Source organism: Lonchura striata, chromosome 6 (assembly GCF_050655825.1).
Source record: "Lonchura striata isolate lonStrDom1 chromosome 6, ASM5065582v1, whole genome shotgun sequence".
Lineage (NCBI taxonomy): Eukaryota > Metazoa > Chordata > Aves > Passeriformes > Estrildidae > Lonchura > Lonchura striata.
In genome coordinates, this window is record NC_140708.1 from 12,905,401 (window position 1) to 12,924,415 (window position 19,015).

Genomic DNA, 19,015 nt, shown 5'->3' on the forward strand with positions numbered 1-19,015 from the left:
GGGCAGCGCCGCGGCCCCGCAGGAGGGAGGGCGGGGGAGGAGAGGGGAGATGCCACCGCCCCCAGCGGCACCGCCCCCGCCTGCTGGGCCGGGGTCTCTGCCAGCCGGGATCACCGTGCCAGCCGGGATCACCGTGCCAGCCGGGTTCACCGTGCCAGCCGGGTCCACCGTGCCAGCCGGGTCCCGCCGCATCCGGCGACCGCCGCCCTGTGAGCGGGTCTGCAGCGACCCTGCGATGCCGGGTGACACGCAGGACAGGCGGGTGGCGGTCCTGAGCCGCCCCGTGCCCAGAGCCGATGCCGAGGCGCGCCGGTGAGGGCGGCAGGGGCCAGCCGGCCGCGTGTCCGGCGGTCGCTGTGCTGCCGCGGCCGGCGCATCCCTCCCGCCCGGACAGCCCCGGCTCCCCGCTCCGACGTCTCGCTGCACGAAGCCTCGTGGCGGAGGAGCGCCTGGGTTACACATCCCTCAGCTTCCAGCAGAACTGCGTTTATCCGCACCCAGAATCCCAGCTGGATGTACTCCGGCACACTTCTTACCGCTTTGCAGTTTGAGCGCCGAAGCACGCAGTGGTGTAGAGGAAACAGCAACATGAGCTGCCACACTGGTCTGGTGGCAGTGGTGGCATTTTGCTGTTCCCGCAGCTGGACACTGCCCGGCAGGCTCATCACTGCCCAAGGGTGACGGTCCAAATCACCTGGACAAAGAGTGAAGCACAGACACCCCACTCACTTTGGGTCTGTCTTGTTTTTACTGAATCAGATAAACCCTTTCTGACACAAAAAAGTTACATACCGCACACTCCAGCAAAAGCTTTCTGCTTCAATTGATCACTGTTTCCTGCCGTTTTCCAGTCTGCTACATAGAAGATGATCCAGCAGCACTGGGTCTGGAATCCCAAGGCACCCTACACCGCAGTGCTGCAGATGCCTGTCTCCTCCAGAGCTGGAGCATCGATGCATTTATGGTGGCCAAACCAGGTTAGTGGATGCACTCTGGATGCCAATACAAAAATTACAGCTGATGTGACAGTGAACTCACCTCACTGATAACATCAGCCTGAAGGACCATGCTGACATTTGTGAGGAGATTTGCTAGTACTCCAGGCAGATCCACGGACCTGCACTGTGCTCAACATGCGCTCACTTTAACAAAGTTCCAGTTTGGGCTTACTGAGTCTTCACATATTTCCCGCTTAGTTCTGTGACAATATGAATTCTACAACACCCAGGATTCCAGTTGTGCATTACGTGCATGGAGTGAGACATTCTCAGCCTCTGTGGATGGCAGCCAGCAGCTTGCAGATAACAACATGCTGCTCACAAGGTCCTCTGATACTTCCCATGGCCCCAGGAAATAAAGTGCCTAAAGTCAAAAACACTAGAACCAAATATGATTGTAGGTCTTAAAAACAGTGCAATCTCCCTTTCACTTAATATTGTCTTGTGTGTGATCTTACTGTAGGTGTGTAGGGCAGCGTCAGGAAAGACTGAAGGTCTTTTCCTTCCCAGCTGAGAAGTTTACACTCATCAAGCACTCTTTTTTTCTTTCTTTTTTCTTTTCTTTTTTTTCTTTTTTTTTCTTTTTTTCTTTTCTTTTTTTTCTTTTCTGGTAGATATGAACGTGAACATTGTCCTTATCAAAACAACTTGAAATTCAGCAAAGTGTGCTGCCTCACCCCAGACCAACACCAGCTGGAGTTGTGTGTCTTCTGATGCCAGGATCTGTGAGTTGCACAATCCAAATATTCACAAGTGTTGACAGCACCAGTTACAATCCATAACAGCTACAGGTGCTTAGCTCCTCTGAGCTAAACAGTTATTTGGGTATTTTTCACTCATAAATTAGTGACATTTACAGTCAGAGATTCTCTGTGTAGGAAGTCTGGGAGATCCCTCTCCTTGTGTTTTATCCACTCCTGCAATACAGCCACAGAAACCTTCTTTCTCATCAGTTAGTTGAACCCAGAAGTAATCTTTTTTTCAGCAGCCATAAAAATAATATAATCAATCAAAGACCTCTTAAAAATAATTTTGTCCGCAGTTTAGTTTTTATTCACTGAAAAGAACCCTTTCTTAATGTGCATTTGGATTAAAAAATAAGAAGCAAACTCTTTGATTTCCTACTTAAATCCATATAAATGCTTTTAAAAGGATACAGTCATTAGGCATTATTATTGGTAGTTAAATTCAGTACTCTACCACTTCAATTGAATAAATGACATTTTATTTTCCTAGTATATTGGAGGGGAAGAATAAAATGCCTGGTACATAGAAAACTTGAACTAAGTAGAAAAACACATTTTAATGTCTACATACTATTACATGTGGTTAAAATGGGGAAATGGGTGGAAGTTGGCAGATACAAAATCAAATGGCAAGGAAGAATATCAGCTGAAGTTGACTTTGGCATCTATAATTTACGTTGGCCATTTTTTCTGAGGCCAATAGCTTGATCAAAGAAAAGAATAACAGGATCTTTCTCATTCTGGTATACTATGTCAATTTTGCTACATTCTCTGCCTTCCTTTTTCATCCTGCTCTCTTTCCCTCACCTCTCACACACACACAGATAATATCTGCAAATCTCAGAGAAAGCATAACTGAACAGGAGAATGTTTCATTGTCACACCCAGCCTCTGTGCAGAGTCCATGCTCTTTGGGGTGAAATACATCCTGGAATTTAAAGGAACTTCATGGACTGGGTGATCTGCTGTAGTAAGTCCCACGTGTTTGGGAGTGCACAAAGTCTCCAGCCCGAGAGCAGTGCAGGATCTCTCCTGGGAAGGGTGTGGCTCTGCCCTTGATGAGAAGTGAGGGTCACCATGCATGGAGCACCGCTGGATGTGCTCAGGTCTGCTCTGGGCTGCTCCGGGCCCGGGAGGGAAAAGTGAAACATAGAATAAGACAGTGTAACTTACCCTTAATACAGCACAGTCTGTATTGCAGAGCTTGCATTACTTTATTGTTCTTGATCTCATATTTCTCTACTTCACAGCACCACGATGAAGCAAAGTGTTCTTTTCTGTAGTTCCCTGAGGTGGGTGCAAAAAGTGAGGTTTGGAAAGCTGCAAAGTGGAGAAAGAGAAGGTGGCACACACATTCTTTCATCATCTATAGTATCTAGTAATGCTTTTCTAGAAGGAGTGCTAAAGTTGGGGTTTGTTATTTGGGAGAGGTTTATTGCTGGTGAAAATTAACGCTGGCAGTGTTTTGAAAGGCTTTATTGCATTCACTATTTTACAGAAGGAAGAACCTATAATATTTTGTCTTTCATGATGTTATGCCATATTCCCCACATGAGTCCCATTAACTTAAATTTCTCAGAATAATATAATGTAGCCTACTGTGTTCTAAAGTACTGTGCACACACCAGAAAATAAATAAAACATCTTCCACAACCGTTACAAAAATTTTCCACCCCTAGAAATTCCCCAGATAAATTATTTTTCTAAACGAAAGGCAGAGAGATTCTGAAGCATCTTTTCAGTGATAAAGAATTATGTAACTATAAAAGAAAAAGATTGAAAGAGATAACAAAAATGTTATCTTGTTCATCTCCTAAGGATGCTGAGTTCATTTTGGATAGATATTTGTTTATTCATTCCTTTACAATTTCTAATTATGAGGTCTTCATGACCTATCCAGGAAATTCCTGTGCTTCACTTACCATCAAGAAGAATGTTCTCCCTTTAATAAGTAACTTGGACTATTCTTCCTGAAACTTAAAGCTATTACTTTTTGTCCTGTCCACCATGGACACATTGAATGAATTACTTCTTCTTTCTATCAGACTTCGGTGCTTATAAATACTTTTATCAAGCATTGATTAATCTTTAAGAGTTACCTTCATTAAGCTAGATACTCTTAAGTCTTTCAGCTCATTCTCAGAGGTCTTATTTCTTGTTGGTCTGCAACAAACTCTTTCATAGTAAGCCACATCCTTCTGGAAATACAAGCACAAAACTGGAGAGAGAGGCCTGTTCTGGACAGAATTGCATGATCTTACCAACTGCCTCACAAATTGTACTCCTGAATATTCGTTTTTATGTAGTGCTTATCTTGTCTGCATGGCTTGTGTTGATGCACTGTAACCCCCAGGTCCTTTTCTGAAAATACCATCGTCCAGCTAATTGTGCTTTGTTGTATTTTGGTGTTGAGTACTGTTGCTCAGCATGGTTTCCAGGTCTTGTCCCAGATGAATTTAATCCTGGTTTTTCTTAAAGGTTGTGTTCCTGGCTTTTTGACATCTATTTGCACTAATGCTATACTTCTGGAACTTCAGTTTTTACACCTCTCAGAGCATAATTTCAATTTTCTCATAGCATCCCAAATGAAACACAGACTAGATTCTATTCAGGATAGAATATCTGCTTATTTTGATACATGCTTCCATCCTAACGGTCACAACAGTCCTGTGTGGGGGTGCTTATTACACATTTTTATGTCATTGACAACTTTTGCTGTATTTTATGGGAATGTAACAGGAAATAGGATTTAAACTCTCCTGAAGTCCTGAGTTATGGCCGCTGCTGCAGACATTCCTGGTTTGTTACAGTAGCACATTAGTCTAATAGGATTTATTCTTGTCATAGCTATACTTGCTGTGTGTGACACTTGTTATTAGGTTACCTATTCCAACTACCTGTTCCAATTACCTTTTTTACTCCAGAATATTTCTGGGAGAAGAATTTAAACAGACTAGTCTAGAATTTATTGGTTCCTTTCCTGCCTTTTTTATAGACAGTCACTATATTTGACCTTTTTCTGTTTTCTGGTACCCCACCCATTCACCAAAGGATTTTTAAGAGAGCCATTAATGGTTGTGAGAATGAGCAGGGAAATAAATACAGCCTTGGTGAATCTTGCAGAAAACCATTGGATCTCGGCTTAAAAGTCTGACTGATCACACACGAGGTGTTAACATTTGGTAACATTCAATGTGCTGTACAACCTTATATATACACTGTTATTTATTAGAGACATGCAGTTTTAAACATCTTAATCTCTGCAAGATTTTTCAACAGATGGATTATGGGAGCCTTGTCTTTTCTGAAATGGTGGGAGAATTAGAAACAAATGTACAAGGCTCAGAAGTCCAGGAATTTTCACTCTTGGAAATGGCACAGGGGCTTTCTGGCAAGAGCAAAACCTGTCTGTTTTGGCTCTCAGAAACAAAGTCATAGTTCACATTCTAAATCTAATGAGAAAACATTATAATAAGAGATTTAAATATTGCCAGTTACAAAAAGAAAATTGATATTGCTTAATTTGTAAGGAGAGTAATTAATGAATAAGAAAAGGAATTAGAATTGAATATGGCTCTCTAAAGAACCAAAAAGGATGAGAGCAATAATCCTGCACTGGCAATCTCCTTGTCATGTCAGATGTCAACATCCTACATTGCTGTCAAAGGAACTGCTTTACTAATCTACAAATAAGGAAAAATTGGTTTCTAATCTAGATCCTGAACTTGATAACCATGTTCTTTCCTTAATTAAGAACAAGAAAGGTTCTCTCTTTTCTTTAGAAGCCACTGGAAAAAATCTCTCCCAAATTAAGAAAAAATATTCCTGTTTTGAAACCTGCCTATTTACACTGTAATCTTCACAGGTGATTTTTAGGTGTTTTACATTCTTTCTATTCCACTCACATAAAGTGTCAAACAGGAAAAAGTGGTTTTATTGAAGAAGAGGCTATCTGAACTAAATACTGATGTAAGTTTAAATTGGAGTTAATACTTTGATTTAAAATAAATATATACTGAATCAGTTTTCCTCTCTTTCTTCCAAAACTAATGGAAATAAAATTACAGATAGGTAAAAGTGGTTTTTTTTGTATTCAGATTCCAAATAGATCAACCTTCTTTATTCCTGGATATTCCTATACCAGGTTATTTTTCTTTCCTCTAACTGGGGTATGATGTAGTGTACATTCTTCTTAGCATCTTGCATAGCTAAAATGCCACATTTAATAATGATGCATTTCAAAAAATCTGTTCTTCTTTTTGTTTCAATAGATAAGATTTACTCAATTATTATACTAGTCCCTCAACTAAGAAAAAAAATCTCCTTTACTCTGCAGAGGTTCCTTCAGTCACTCAAGGCTTTCATATTGTATATAATGGCTGAAGTAATTAATGTACTTCTCCTTCAGTAGTAAAGGCTAACAGCTGCTGAGACTGGCTTTGGGGTATCTATCAGCAACTGAACAAAAAATAGGATTGCCTCTAATCCTGTTTTGCTTTATTTCTTTCATACAACTTTAATATGTGGCTTCATTATTCTAAAATTGTTTGCACTTGGTGAGTCACTGGTCTGTAAAAAGCACCTGGATTTATTTAGCACTGAGAACATGGTTGTTTTTATTCCTCACAACTACTCATCCTTGAACCCTTGGAAGCCCCTGTCCCCAGGGCCAGGGCTCTAACAGCCTTTGATTGCCTGATCAGCCCCACCTGTGTTGGGGCCCCACCCACACCCTCTACCCATGGCCACAGGAGCCCCATTTAAGCGTGGCCCAGAGCTCTGGCTCCTGGTTTGAGCTTCCCTGGCTCTTAGTCTCCTGTCCTGCCTTGGCTGGATGTTGGTTCTGGGTTGCAGGTAGGTGCTTCCATGTCCTGCTTCTTGTTACTACAGGTTTTGTGTGTTGATTTTTCTTGTTCCTTTTCTGTGTGTGTTCTCCCCTACCCAAAGCCTAGGAATACACAGATGAATATTTGAGCTATTAGAATGAATTAGTTGTTTTCATATAATTAATTGTAAAGATTTCTTTCTATTTGCTGTGCTTTTAAATAAAGGCATGATAGCATACAGTGGTATGGCCACATTTCTAAAGGCTTGCTGCTCGCCTGCAGGGGTTTTATCAGAATAGTCATAAAACATTGGGCTCAGATCCTCAGTACCTTGGACTTTATATGGCTTTGAAGAAGTTCTGATGGCAACTGAATTTCAATGGTTTGCATTAGGTGAAAATGTAATTGTTTCAGCTAAACAGATAAACCTACTCTAATAGAGAAATGGTTGTTGCACACAGCTCAATTAAAACCAGGAGTAGAAGAGGAGCATTGGCAGTTCCTACTATCCTGAAGACTGCAGCCAAACCAGCAAAGATTTAAGGAAATGACTCACAGTACTCGCAAGAAAGAAAAATATCATAGTAATGGCAAGGAAAGCTAGGTTAATGTAACCAAACTGCTCAAGTCAAGTTTACTAGCCCACAGAGGCAGAGACAGGAAGGACTGAATGGCATTCCTAAAACAAGTCTGTAATCGTGTTTTGTCAGGTCAGTGACTGTAAATGTCCAAGAACAGTGAACATGTAGGAATACATTTTGCTCTTGGATGTTTTCACATAGATGTGTTGGAGTAAAGGACTTTGCAGATGAAACAGATAAAGATTTGGTCTAGAGATCTCAGTGTAATGAATTGAATGCTCTTTGGTAATGCCATCAAGCATGTGCTTCAATTTGCCTAATAAATACATGAGTCTCAAAATGCTAGTATGCTGATTTTTAAAGTGTTGCTGTCAAAAAAAAAAAATTCCTATGCTTTGTTTATTTTTTGGGCAAATGTTTATACTGCTCTAAATGCATTTATTAGTAAGATGAATCATGTAGGAATGCTCTCCAGCCTATGCATGAATAGGTTACAAAGAGTAAAGAAAAGCCTGAGATTCCAGAAGATTCTGTGACATTTCAGAATAATCTGAAATATCTATGCTGTAATGTAGTATTTATTTCTAAAGTTAAGCATTTATTTTAATGATGTTTTTCTGGAATAATTGCTGTTGCCTTCAGCAGATGCTCCAGTTTGCCAAGATAGTAGGGCTGCCTGCCTGAGAGCCTTTTTCTTTTTTTCTGAAAAGGATTACAGGATGGAGGTAGTGGGCACAGTCCTGAATGGATCTTATTCAGAATCACCCTTAAGGTGATCATGTTCTGTGTAGCACTTATACAGGGAGAGTGTTACCTTTTCCTATGGTATAGTCTTCCTGCAAAACTGGGACCAACACTGGGATTAAAGTAAATTTGGGTTTTTTTAAGCATTGTTTGGAGAAGTGGCTGGCTGGGGCTACCAGGAACAAATCCCTGTAGGTACAAGGTGTAAAGGTGTCTATACAGCAGGTATGGAGTGCAAGTAAATGCACTGTAACATGTACATCTTGCCTACATTCTGTGTGAATGCTGTGCTGTTCAAGCTGGGGCAGTCACCAGAGCAGTTTCAGGTATGCAGGTGTGTCTTCCACAGCAGTCTGAGAGGCTTGGATGGCTTCAAGGTATGTGGCTGTCACAAATGTCAAAGTATGGAGCAAGATTGTGCTTTTCTGGAAGCATATTGCACTGCTGTATGTGGTGATAATGCACAGCTCTGCATGGATGAAATGCAAAATCATCCAGCACTGTTCCTTTTTGGTCCTACTACATGTGCTTTAAATGAGATGAATAACTAACTTGACTTGGTTAACCCTAGGGGAAGGCCTTTTAATTATTAACTTAAATAGCTGTGGGAGTTTTGCACATTTTTCTGTAAGAATGTTTTGCATTTTATGCTGAAATGGGCTGAGTGTGTCTTATCTGACTCTTTTGGGATATTTAAAGTATTTTTTTTAAATTCAGTACAAAAGCACTGGCTGAGACCATTGAGCTAAATCAATTGAAACAAGTGCAGCAGGGATTTCAACTGACAAGAGCAGTGCTCTTCCACACAGCCATTGTGCCTGGGAAGGAGCTGCTGGAGTTAGGGAAGAGCAGAGTGATGGAAGAGCAAGGAGAAAAGGGCTCTCAGTTATGGGATGTAACTGAGAATATTGCAGTCCAAGGGATTCTGTACAGGTGCTGTGTTCCAAATGATGCTCCCTTAACTAATCTGTACCTTTCCTGAACCCATTTTCTGTAACAAACTGCACAGTGCTGGAGTGGCAAAGGGCATATAGGACTTAAAGTAAGGGAAGATGAAAGGTACTTGATCGTTGTGTATTGAAAAAATCAAAAAATACTGTACAACGAACAATCCTCCCTCAGTGGGTGAACAGCTGTTGCAGTGATGCTGAGCACTGATGTAGAGAACAGAATTCCTGAATCTCCTTGCAGAATGTAGTGGTCAAGAGACACACCTGCAATGTCCTGTCCCTCAGGAGGTGTGGGAGAGCAGGGTTCAGATACTCAGGGATGCCACAGCATCAATGTTTGGCTAATACCACAAAACCATGGACACAACTGCTGTGGAGTAGCTCAGGCTGACTGGTTGTGTATGCATACCTTGATATTAAGATAGCTGGATGATTGTGGACAGTGTGTGGGATGATAAAGAAAAGCTTTGTTCACTGTGCTGCTTAAGTCTGGCTTCCTGTGTGCAAACAAAATCACCAAAATCAATAGGTTTAATTGACTGAATTCATGTATCTGCTTAATTCTTGTTGGAAGGGTGTGCTACTTCCAGCTGTGGCATGTGAAACTTCAGGAGGGAAGTGTGGTCCCCAACAGGATAGCATGAGAAGGAGATGAAAATTTGTATTTGAATTGTTATACACAAGCCTGAAAGAGACAAAGCTTGACCAGTGGAATGTAACATGTAGTGAGGAATAGGGTTTGGAAGGTAGATGGTTGCTTGCTTAAAAGTGGGTGCATTAATTAGGGACACATGTATTTGAATACTTTTCTCACACTTTAATAGGGAAAAATTGTATAAGGACACTTAGGAAAACCTGTTGGCTACTAATACTATTTATTAGTAATTTTTTTTTTGTTTATTAGTATTTTTTCTGTATTTATTTATTAGTATTTTTCTGTGTTTATTAGCATTTTTCTATTTATGTGTTTATTAGTATTTTTCTATTTCTGTATTTATTAGTATTTTTTCTATATTTATTCTGTGTTTGAGTCAGCACTGTCAGTTAGATGTCATTTCCATTCAGGTGAAAACTCATCTTTTTCTGTCATGGAGCTGATAAAACAATAGCTAATCATTGAATAGCTTCCATGTGTTCACACCAGGTGAGTTTTCACAGGCAGCATTCCTAGGTCTTAGAAATGAGCTGCTGTGGCACTGTGATTCCTGAGCTATGAGAAAATGTTTTCTTTGGTTTACAGGTAGGTTAATATTGGAAATGCCCATGAACAGTGCCAGGTATTATTTGCTATGATAAGGGACAACAGTTTAGTTTTAATCTTGTGTTTGAGAGGCATACATCAGTCATGTACACTCAGATACCAGAGCAAATTTCAGTATTATTTTTTGGGGTCTTTCTACTGTAGTTATGGAAATTTCGGCAGGTCCAAAATGTGGTTTTTTTCACTTCTTGTTTTCTTTCATTGCATTAACTAGATTAATGTGTTTTTTTAAAAAATGCCTATTTTTTACACTTATAGCTCAGGTACTACTCTTAAAAGCAGTATAATAAAGGAAGGATTAGTTAAATTGGTGATTTTTTTTTTTTGTTTCATGCAAGTGAAACATGAGCCATTAGGAGAAGATTGCATTTCTAGACTCTTACACATATTTTGCCCATGGAATTACTTTAATGTTTAGTCTGTTCTAAGTATTTGGGGGTCATTTTCCATAATTTTGCTTACTTTTGTTGGAATGGACCAGTCTCTCTCACCATCAGCTTGTCTGGCTGGAAATCCTGAGGAAGAGGAGGTGGTTCTGGGGTTTTGTAGGGTTTTCACCATTTTCAAAATTGATGAAAATTAAAATCTCCTTTCACCATTTTAAAAACCTGATTTCTTCCAGGTTTTTTGCTCAGCCAGTGGCCTGCTGGGGATTCTCCAGCAGCCTCTACTCAGGCTTTACTCCCCCTAGGGCAAGCCAGAGCTCTGTAGTGTAGTGGATGGATTCTGCTCTGGATTGAGCAGCTCAGCCCAAGAGGACCCAGGTCTGTAAGTGCCTGCAGGAAGAGGAAAGCATCCCAGTCATTGCCTTGTCTATGGATAATTGGCATTTTGTATGTTTATTACCACCCACGTCATAAACCTTGAAGAGTCAGTCACTGGAAGCTAAATAAAAAAGGACCTAAGCAGTGACTTTCAACATGCTGAAGTCAAACATAAACACAGCATGAAATGACCTGTGGACCTTTACCTTCCTTGCAAGATGTGTGATTAAAACAAAAATTAACCCAGAAACATTCTTAACTTAGTGAAGAATATGCTGTTGTTGACCCGGATTGACACACTGACCCAGTACAGTGGGAATAATCCCTGGCAGTTTATATGGCTTTGAGGATGATGTAATAAATTTTAATATGAATATAAAATATTGTTTAGTGTATAAATGGGTTCCTCATGCCCTTAGATGTTTTATGAGTTCTGGTCCATTGTTGTGAATATATCATTGCTTTTCTATCTTGCTGTCAAGTAGAATGGCTGGAGAGTCTATGAGTCAGGCATGGTATGAAAACAGAATTTTCATTGTGTCCAGGGTTTTGGGGCTGAGGATTCCTGTGAGTAAGAACATGGCACTGGACTCAGTTGCTTAGTCAGATGTATCAGCAACATGCAAAATGTACCAGTGACCTGGTGTTTATCCAGCTGGATGAGGATGTTGCCTTAAAAAGCAATCTGCAATTAATAATTTAAAAAAAAAATTGTAAACTATTTGGTGTATTTTTGTTTTGTAAGAAAGATACATTTCTTTTCCTCTCTGACAAATGCAATAAGCTGTTGCTGGAGTTTTCTGTAGTGCTGGAAAATAAATGTGCCTCTAATAGTTTATGGTGGCTCAAAATCAGCGTTGGTAGAATGCCTAAAAATTCCTGCTTCCTGTTGAAAGTACATTCAGCACACTGGGACACATTTGTCTGGATGTGATCTGTGGGCCTACTTTTTTATTTACACTAAATTTGCAGTGATTCCTGTTATTTCAAACCACGTACACCCACACAGCTATGGTTACTTGGAATCTGTCTTTGACTGGAATATATCAGGAGTAATTGGGTTGGTATGCCATCTTTTGTTGATAATTAGAAACTCTTGGATCTGACACAAGAAGTTAACAAATTCCCTGTACTTAGCCATATGCTTTAGAAGTTCTTGCAACAGCAATTTTCAGGTCATTTGTCTGGTTAGAACTTGAGAAGAAACATATGGCTACTGCTTATGTCCTGCCTTATTATTCTTAAGAGTATTATTTCATAAACAGAAAAGAGCTCATTAGCTAGTAAATTATTCATAGACCTTGCTGGAATTGTACCAGATACGCACAGGGACTCTTGAAAGGGTCTTTTTTAACAGCCCACATTTGGAATTGTCTGGGCAGAATTATATTTTTCTTTTCAGTAAGACAAATAAAGCCCTACAAAGCTGTTCATCTCAGTTAAATCCAACTGTATGGCAATTTCATGTTAAATACTTCTCATGTGTGATTAAAATCTACTTGCTAATAAATCATGGCTGTAGCTGCAACTTGCATTCTGATGAACTGTGTATCACTTATAGTTAGTAAAGGGCTCATATGCATAGCAAAGAGGACTATATTTAATTAAGACTATCCCAGTTCCAATGGTCCTTCCTGGTAATGTTCAAATATTCTCTGGTGCCACCTAATGGTAAATTGTCCAGTTACTCTGGAGTGAGAATAAACAATGGGTGCCCACCACATTTATAGCTGCACTTAGGCCCGTTGGGATCAGTGTTGTGGCCTGAATATGCATGTAATAAAAAAAAGGCTTCTGACCCTAATTGCTTCCAGCCAAAACATTTCACTGCTAAAGGGAAAAGTACAGTAAACCCTATAGTACTTCCTTTAACTGTTCTAACTGCACTGTTTTTTAAAAGGTTTGGATACAAGCCTGAACCAAACCAACTAGAACTTAAATCAAAGCTGTGTTCTGAAAGTAACCCATAATTTCCTAAAAGCCAAACGCTGTTCACCCTTATTTTACTGGGAATCCAATGTTTAGATTTGTGATATAGCTTTGTGTTTATTTTTTTTTTTTTCTGTATTCCTGCCACAATGCTGCAATTTCCAGGAAATGGAGAGGTGTCTCTGCCTGTGGGAAAGGCAGGGAGGACAGGAGTGAGCAGTGACCCTTTCCATAGCCCTGAGTGCTGTGGCTGGCTGGAGGGAGCACACCCCATGGGGCAGCTCTTTACCTGCCCAAAGTCACCTCTCAGGCACATGGATCTGATTTGTTCTTGTATTGCAGGCTGTAGGTACCTTTCTAGTTTCCCTTTTACAATTTGGTCTTTGCATTATCTTTTTACTTCCATTTGCCTACCTTTAAATATGCTCCAGCAGTGGGAAGTGAGCACACTTAGTTTTACCTTTGGATGTCACTGGGGCCTTGCTATGACAGTTTACATCTTTTTTTTTGGAGTGGATGGGGAACTGTTTTGTTAGGGAAGCAGTAACCTGTTGCTCTAAATAAAGTAAAAATGCACAAGAATACTTAGCTCAGTTGCTTTGAGCCTGCTGCTAATGAGGCCAAGGCTGTATATTCAAACTCTACGGGCCATTTGCTTAAGGGTTGGACTTGATGATCCTTGTGGGTCTTCTCCAACTCAGAATCCTCTGTGATAATTTATCTCAAGCTAGTAGGGAAAGAAACTGCAGTGAGGCAATAATAATGTAATTCTATGATTATTATAAGAAGCTGGTGGGAGGGACAGCATAGCCCAAGGATGTTGCAAAAGAACATCTTAAATGAGGTATTTCACAATCCTCTGGAAAAGAATGTTTGGTATGTTTTGACTGATCAATTCTGCTATCACACATTTTCTGAATACCTGGTTTAGATGGAATTAATAGAGTTGAGGCAAATAAACAGCAATACCCTAGAGACAAGGAACAGTTTTATCCAAATAGCTGAAATATTAGGTTGGCTGCCAATTTCTGAGATTCAAAAGGCTATTGAATAACGTAATTGTCAGTTATTCTAGTCAGAACTGTTTGTGCCCAACACAATGTGAGCTGCAGATTTCTACTCTAATGTCCCTTCTAGCACCAGACTTACAGCTCTGAATTGCCTTTCAATTCCATTGTGGAGTCCTTTCTTCAAGAACAACCACCCTTGCAAATGAAAACCATTTGATGAGTGGGAGTTGTGATACTGCTTTTGGAAAAGTTTCATTTCCAAGTGAGCTGTTCTGCTGCTTAGCTATAGAATAGTTGAATTTTGGGGTTAGAATTGACTGCTTCTTTGTGGAAGTTTTCTTTTGGGAGGAATAAAATAAAACACCTTTCTGCTTTCCCTTGGGTATTCTAGAATATAATGCTATTGGGCATTAGTACATGTGAGTAAAGTGGATAAAGTAGTCACTATAAAAGTGGCATTTTTTCCCTTTGCATAAGCATGACTAAGGAGGAAAATATTGTGGGCCAAATTGTTTGCAGATGTAACTGTTGTGGTTTCATTGAGTTACAGGCAGATTTGAAAAGATCTTGTACCAATAGGAGATAATATGTGTAAAGCACTGCTGATGGTCTGGCCAATTTGTGGGTTCTCAGTCTGAGCTGAGAAACTGGCACTCTGTTTTTGAAAATCTGGCTTTGAGGACAGTACCATGTTACAAAACCAGAGGGTTTGGCTTGTATATGAAACTAACTGCCTGAATAGAAGTACTTTCTTTTATTTTTTAGGCCAATCCAATAATAAAATTGTGTTTCCTTCTTTGAGCTGTAGATAAAGAAAAGAATCCTTTTCTGTGGGTGGATGGCTCTTGTCCTCAAAAGCACTTGTCACTGGCTGTAGTGCTTAATATTGGCTCCTTCTTTAGCTGGGATTCTTCTAGAGGAAAAAAGGCCAAAGAATTCAAGTTAAAGCTTTCTACCATGTACAGAAAGCATCCTAATCCTTCCTGTTTTTCATTGTAAGCAAACTGTTCTTGCTTTCATGATCTCTCATGATCTGCAGCTCAGAACCCCCAGTCATGGGTAACCGTCACCTCCAAATGCTTAAAATCATGAACCTGGCCCCAAGGCATGACACTGAGGTACTGTTAAGCTGAGTAGCTCATGCTCAGGATCACTTTCTGTGTGTCAGGAATGGAGAAATGAAAGAAGGAATTAACTCTCTAATTATGGGAGTTCAATGGGTGAGGCCTCAGGAGATGAACACTTGTCAGCACTGCAGATAGCAACAGTTCTGCTCTCTCTGGTTGTGTTTGCAGCCTTGGGTGAGACAGATCATGCCTGAAGCTCAGAGTGAAACCTGCATTTAAACTCTTTAAAACCATCACCTGCTTCCACAAAATAAGTGTGGGACCCAGCACTGGTATTTCCTATCTTTAAAACCAAATTTTTCTTAACACTAGTACCACCTCAGCTGTGCTGGCTAGTACCACTTTGGGTATTGCTGGGCTATTTGAGCTATATGTCCCAGAGGAAAATGAAAAGTAGGGCAGCTAGATTTTGGCTGTTTGCTTTGAGACCCTGTTTGGGTTTTGTGGTGTTTTTCATGTAGCAGATATGTCAGATGTGTGATCCAGGTCTAACAGCACATTACCTTGACAGTGAACTGTGTGTGGTTATTTTCAGAGGCCTCTAAAGGAGACTTGGATTATTTCCTTAGGATCATAGTGTTGGGGCAGAAAACATACTGCATGTTGGGCTCTCCTATGAGTCACAGGCTAAATGAATACTAGGGGCTTAGTGGGTTTATATGCTGGCAGAGAACCCTGGAGACAGAAATTAATCAGTAGTGAAGCTCAATCAAATATAATCTTCTTGCTGCTGCAAGAGAATGAAAAAATTGCTGGTATCAGTTACCACCATGATGCTGGTGCCTGGAAAAGGCTGTGGGGAGGGCCAGGACTGATGTATCCCACTGGCAGCCCCTTATCAAGGCTCCTGCAGAGCCCTTCTGAAAATGAATGTCATTCCAGACAAATCTGTCCAGGAAAATAGGCTTCCCATCCCTAGTAGGCAACTTAAAAAAAATGTGAGCTGGATGCAAAATGTGAATCCAGGTTTGGCCCTTTATTTCCTAGAAGCTTCTAACAAATTTGAATTTTACCTCATTACTTTCAGATTTTTCATTATTTTCTTCTGCTTTCACCCTGGCTCCTGGAGGTCTTCCTTCCTACTGAGTTCTGCTTTCAGGGCCAATGACAATGGGAGTCTAAAACAGTATTTTTGAACCTGAGTTTCTGGGCCACCTTCTCAAAGCCCCTCTTGTCACTGATACCAACATCTGCAAAAAGAAACAGCACCTCTGGCTCTTACTTCCTTGGCCCTCTCTATCAGCCCTGTCCTTGTTCACATGCTTTTGTAAACTTGAAGTAGAGAAGTAGAATTTCAGAGAGCTTTCCTCAATGCAAAAGAAGTATGGATTGGGGTCTGCAATTTTTTGGCGTTGGCTCCTGGCAAATCCTTAGTCTCTTACAGATGCTGCAAGATCAGTGACCAAATTCCCCCCAAAAAGGGCCCTGACAAACTGGAGTCTATTTCCTATGTCCCAGACTATAGATGGGGCATCCAGCTCCAGTGGGAGGTTGAATCTCTAAATGTTGGTCAGTCAGGAAAGTAATATTTCCAGAGAATGTCCCTCAGTACAGGAACACTACAGGAGAAGAGATGGGGTGCCTGGGATAGGAACCTGCTGAGAAGATTGTGCCTGAATTAAGATTCCCCACCTGAACACAATGAAATCTGTGACTGTCCTCAGTACCACAATATTTGTTTTATATGAGCTTTAACCCATTAGTGATTGATTTGATCTCAGAGGCAGTGGGAGCACTGGTGTTTTAGTCCTTTCAGCAAGTGCCTGTCTCTACTATTACTCATCTGTTAGGTTTTACACATCCTCTGTTCACCTTCTGCCCCCAAAGCCACCATCTATTTTGTTTTGCCTGGGCTGGTTGTTTTGCTGAATGACTAATCAGCTTCCAAGTCATCCATTTTTTCTCTAAATGCCAGAGAGCTTCAGCTGCTCTAACAGCACCTGAAAGCCTTTGGCGTTTTGGGGTCACTGGACTGTACTTGCTGTCAGTGCTAATATTGTTTGATTTTCATTATTAGATTTTATGCCTTGTGCAAAGCTGCATGTGGCCAGGATGTTTAACTGCAGTGTCCATGCCTCATAAATTCTTAACCCACAAAACCCAACAGGGAATACTAAGGAAGCCTAAAATGAGGATGGTGTATATGCATGTAAACCAACACTTAAGCTCTGTGTCTTTCAAAGCAAATAACGAGCAGCATTTTGCCTTGGCACCACAGGCCAAAGTAGGAAGAATATTTTAACATGTTGTTTAAGCTAGAAGGGAGTCTTCCAAGTGGGAAATCATCAGCCAGAAAAAGAAAGTTCAAGATATAAAGTTGAAAATAAGCTTTTTTTTTTTTTCTTTTAAAGCTGCGAATGCATCTTTGAATGTGGGCAGATTCATTAAACTACCAGATCCACTTGGAAGGGTATTTAAATAGCAAACTCAAAGTAACAGGGAATTAATAAATGGGCTGTTACATATAGGAAAGAATAAAGGAATGAAAAATATAGAAGATTTTTGCTGTCAGTTGAATATTAACTCATAAATGCTATTAGTGCATGAAGCTGTGTCTGAAACCTCTAAACTGGTTTTAGATAGCAGTATCTTTCAGAGTATATCAATTAAACAAGCAGTTGTTACTGACTTGGGTCACATTTCTAAGTTCCTACCAGCAGCAGCAGTTGTATGAAGCACTGAAAGGTGATGCTGAAGAGACCCTCATTGTTCTGTTGGTGGCTATCAGCAACACACAATGCTAAACTTAGATTCATACTCTATTATTTCACTGTTTCACATACCAGCACTTCATTTTGCCAATTCAAATTTTCATTTGTGAGGTTGAGCCCACTGGGAAAGTGGATGTGGAGTTAAACCTGTTTTGTCTTATTTGTCTGCTCTGCTTTTAGTACCCTGACCCTCACTTCCCACATGCAGGGGGTGTCATAGCAGCAGGAGCAATTCTGTAAAAAGGCTGGGGGGAGAAACCTGGCCTTTAATCTCAGCTGTGACAGGACTATGCATACATTAGCTAGAAGTACACAAAAAACCTGGACCCACTACTGAAAAACACCAGGGAAAATACTTCAGCCTCATAATAATGCTGATGACTAACATTAAATGACCCACAAGACCTTGCTCTAAATGTTCTCCATGCAAAGATGTGTCTGTACTTCTGGTGTGACTCGGGTTGAGCAGGGGTGGGAAGCACATGGGGAGAGCTGGTGACAGCTTAGGACAGGCTGAACTGAAGGCATGGAGCCTCTCTAAAAAACTGAGCAGGAAGGACTGCAGAAAGCATAAAGATAAGAAAGGAGGTGGCTTGGGAAATGCTTCTTAGTCAGACATGGCCTTGTAGGCTGGAACCAGTCAAATGGCAAGGAGGGCAAAAGAAAAGATGCCAAAGAGGTTTGAAAGAAAAGGGTTTGTGAGTGCACATAAGCAGCTGCCTGTGTAGGGGTGGGAAGAGCACCAAGAGTGTATTGCAGCACCTTTGGTTTTGTTGTGGCTAAGCCTTTGAATATTTCAGGATAGCAGCGAGCCCCAGCTCAAGCCAATGCTCCCAGAGGCCACCTCAGGAGCAGGGTCTGGCCATGAGTGGAGTGAACACAGGTTTGCAGCCTGGTGCACGCAGGAACAATCACAGTGGAAAGATCAGTGGAGAGGCATATTCCCTGGTGCTCCTGGGCTCTATTACAGAGCATGGCTGGCTGCCCACATGAGCAAAGAGGGCTGCTCCCTGGAGGGCAGGTACCTGCTCTGTTGGTATCAGAGGTGATGGGTTTTGACAGAACAGCATGTTCCTCCCTCCAGCAGAGCTCTCTGCTGGGTGCAGGGGCCTTGGCTGATGGAGGGCTGGGTGTGTGTGTGAGAAATCTCCTCTGTGAGTGAGGGACTGGCACCAGCCCTCCCAGCAGCACGAGTGGCCCCTGCCCTGCTTGGCTCCCAGCCTGGCTGCAGGACCAGTAAGTTATGTTCCTCAGAGCTTCCCACTGGGCTCTGCCTCAGCCGGTCTCTGCATGGGGCAATGGCCAGGGGAGGAGGAGTATAGAGGAGCTGGTGAATTTGGGAAGAGGAGAATCTCCTGGCTTTTTTCA

General features: G+C 41.1%; 1 long non-coding RNA gene across 2 annotated transcripts in view; it reads left to right on the forward strand.

The window, feature by feature from the left end:
* Positions 1 to 1,729: 1,729 nt before the first annotated feature.
* The window catches only part of LOC110473328 (uncharacterized), a 58,680-nt gene continuing 41,394 nt past the window's right edge, over positions 1,730 to 19,015 (forward strand). Inside the window, exon 1 of one of the 2 annotated variants that reach the window (XR_014956262.1) lies at positions 1,730 to 6,598. This is a non-coding gene — a long non-coding RNA (uncharacterized LOC110473328). The remainder of the gene's footprint in view (positions 6,599 to 19,015) is intronic. The other variant, XR_002465862.4, reaches the window with a different exon arrangement.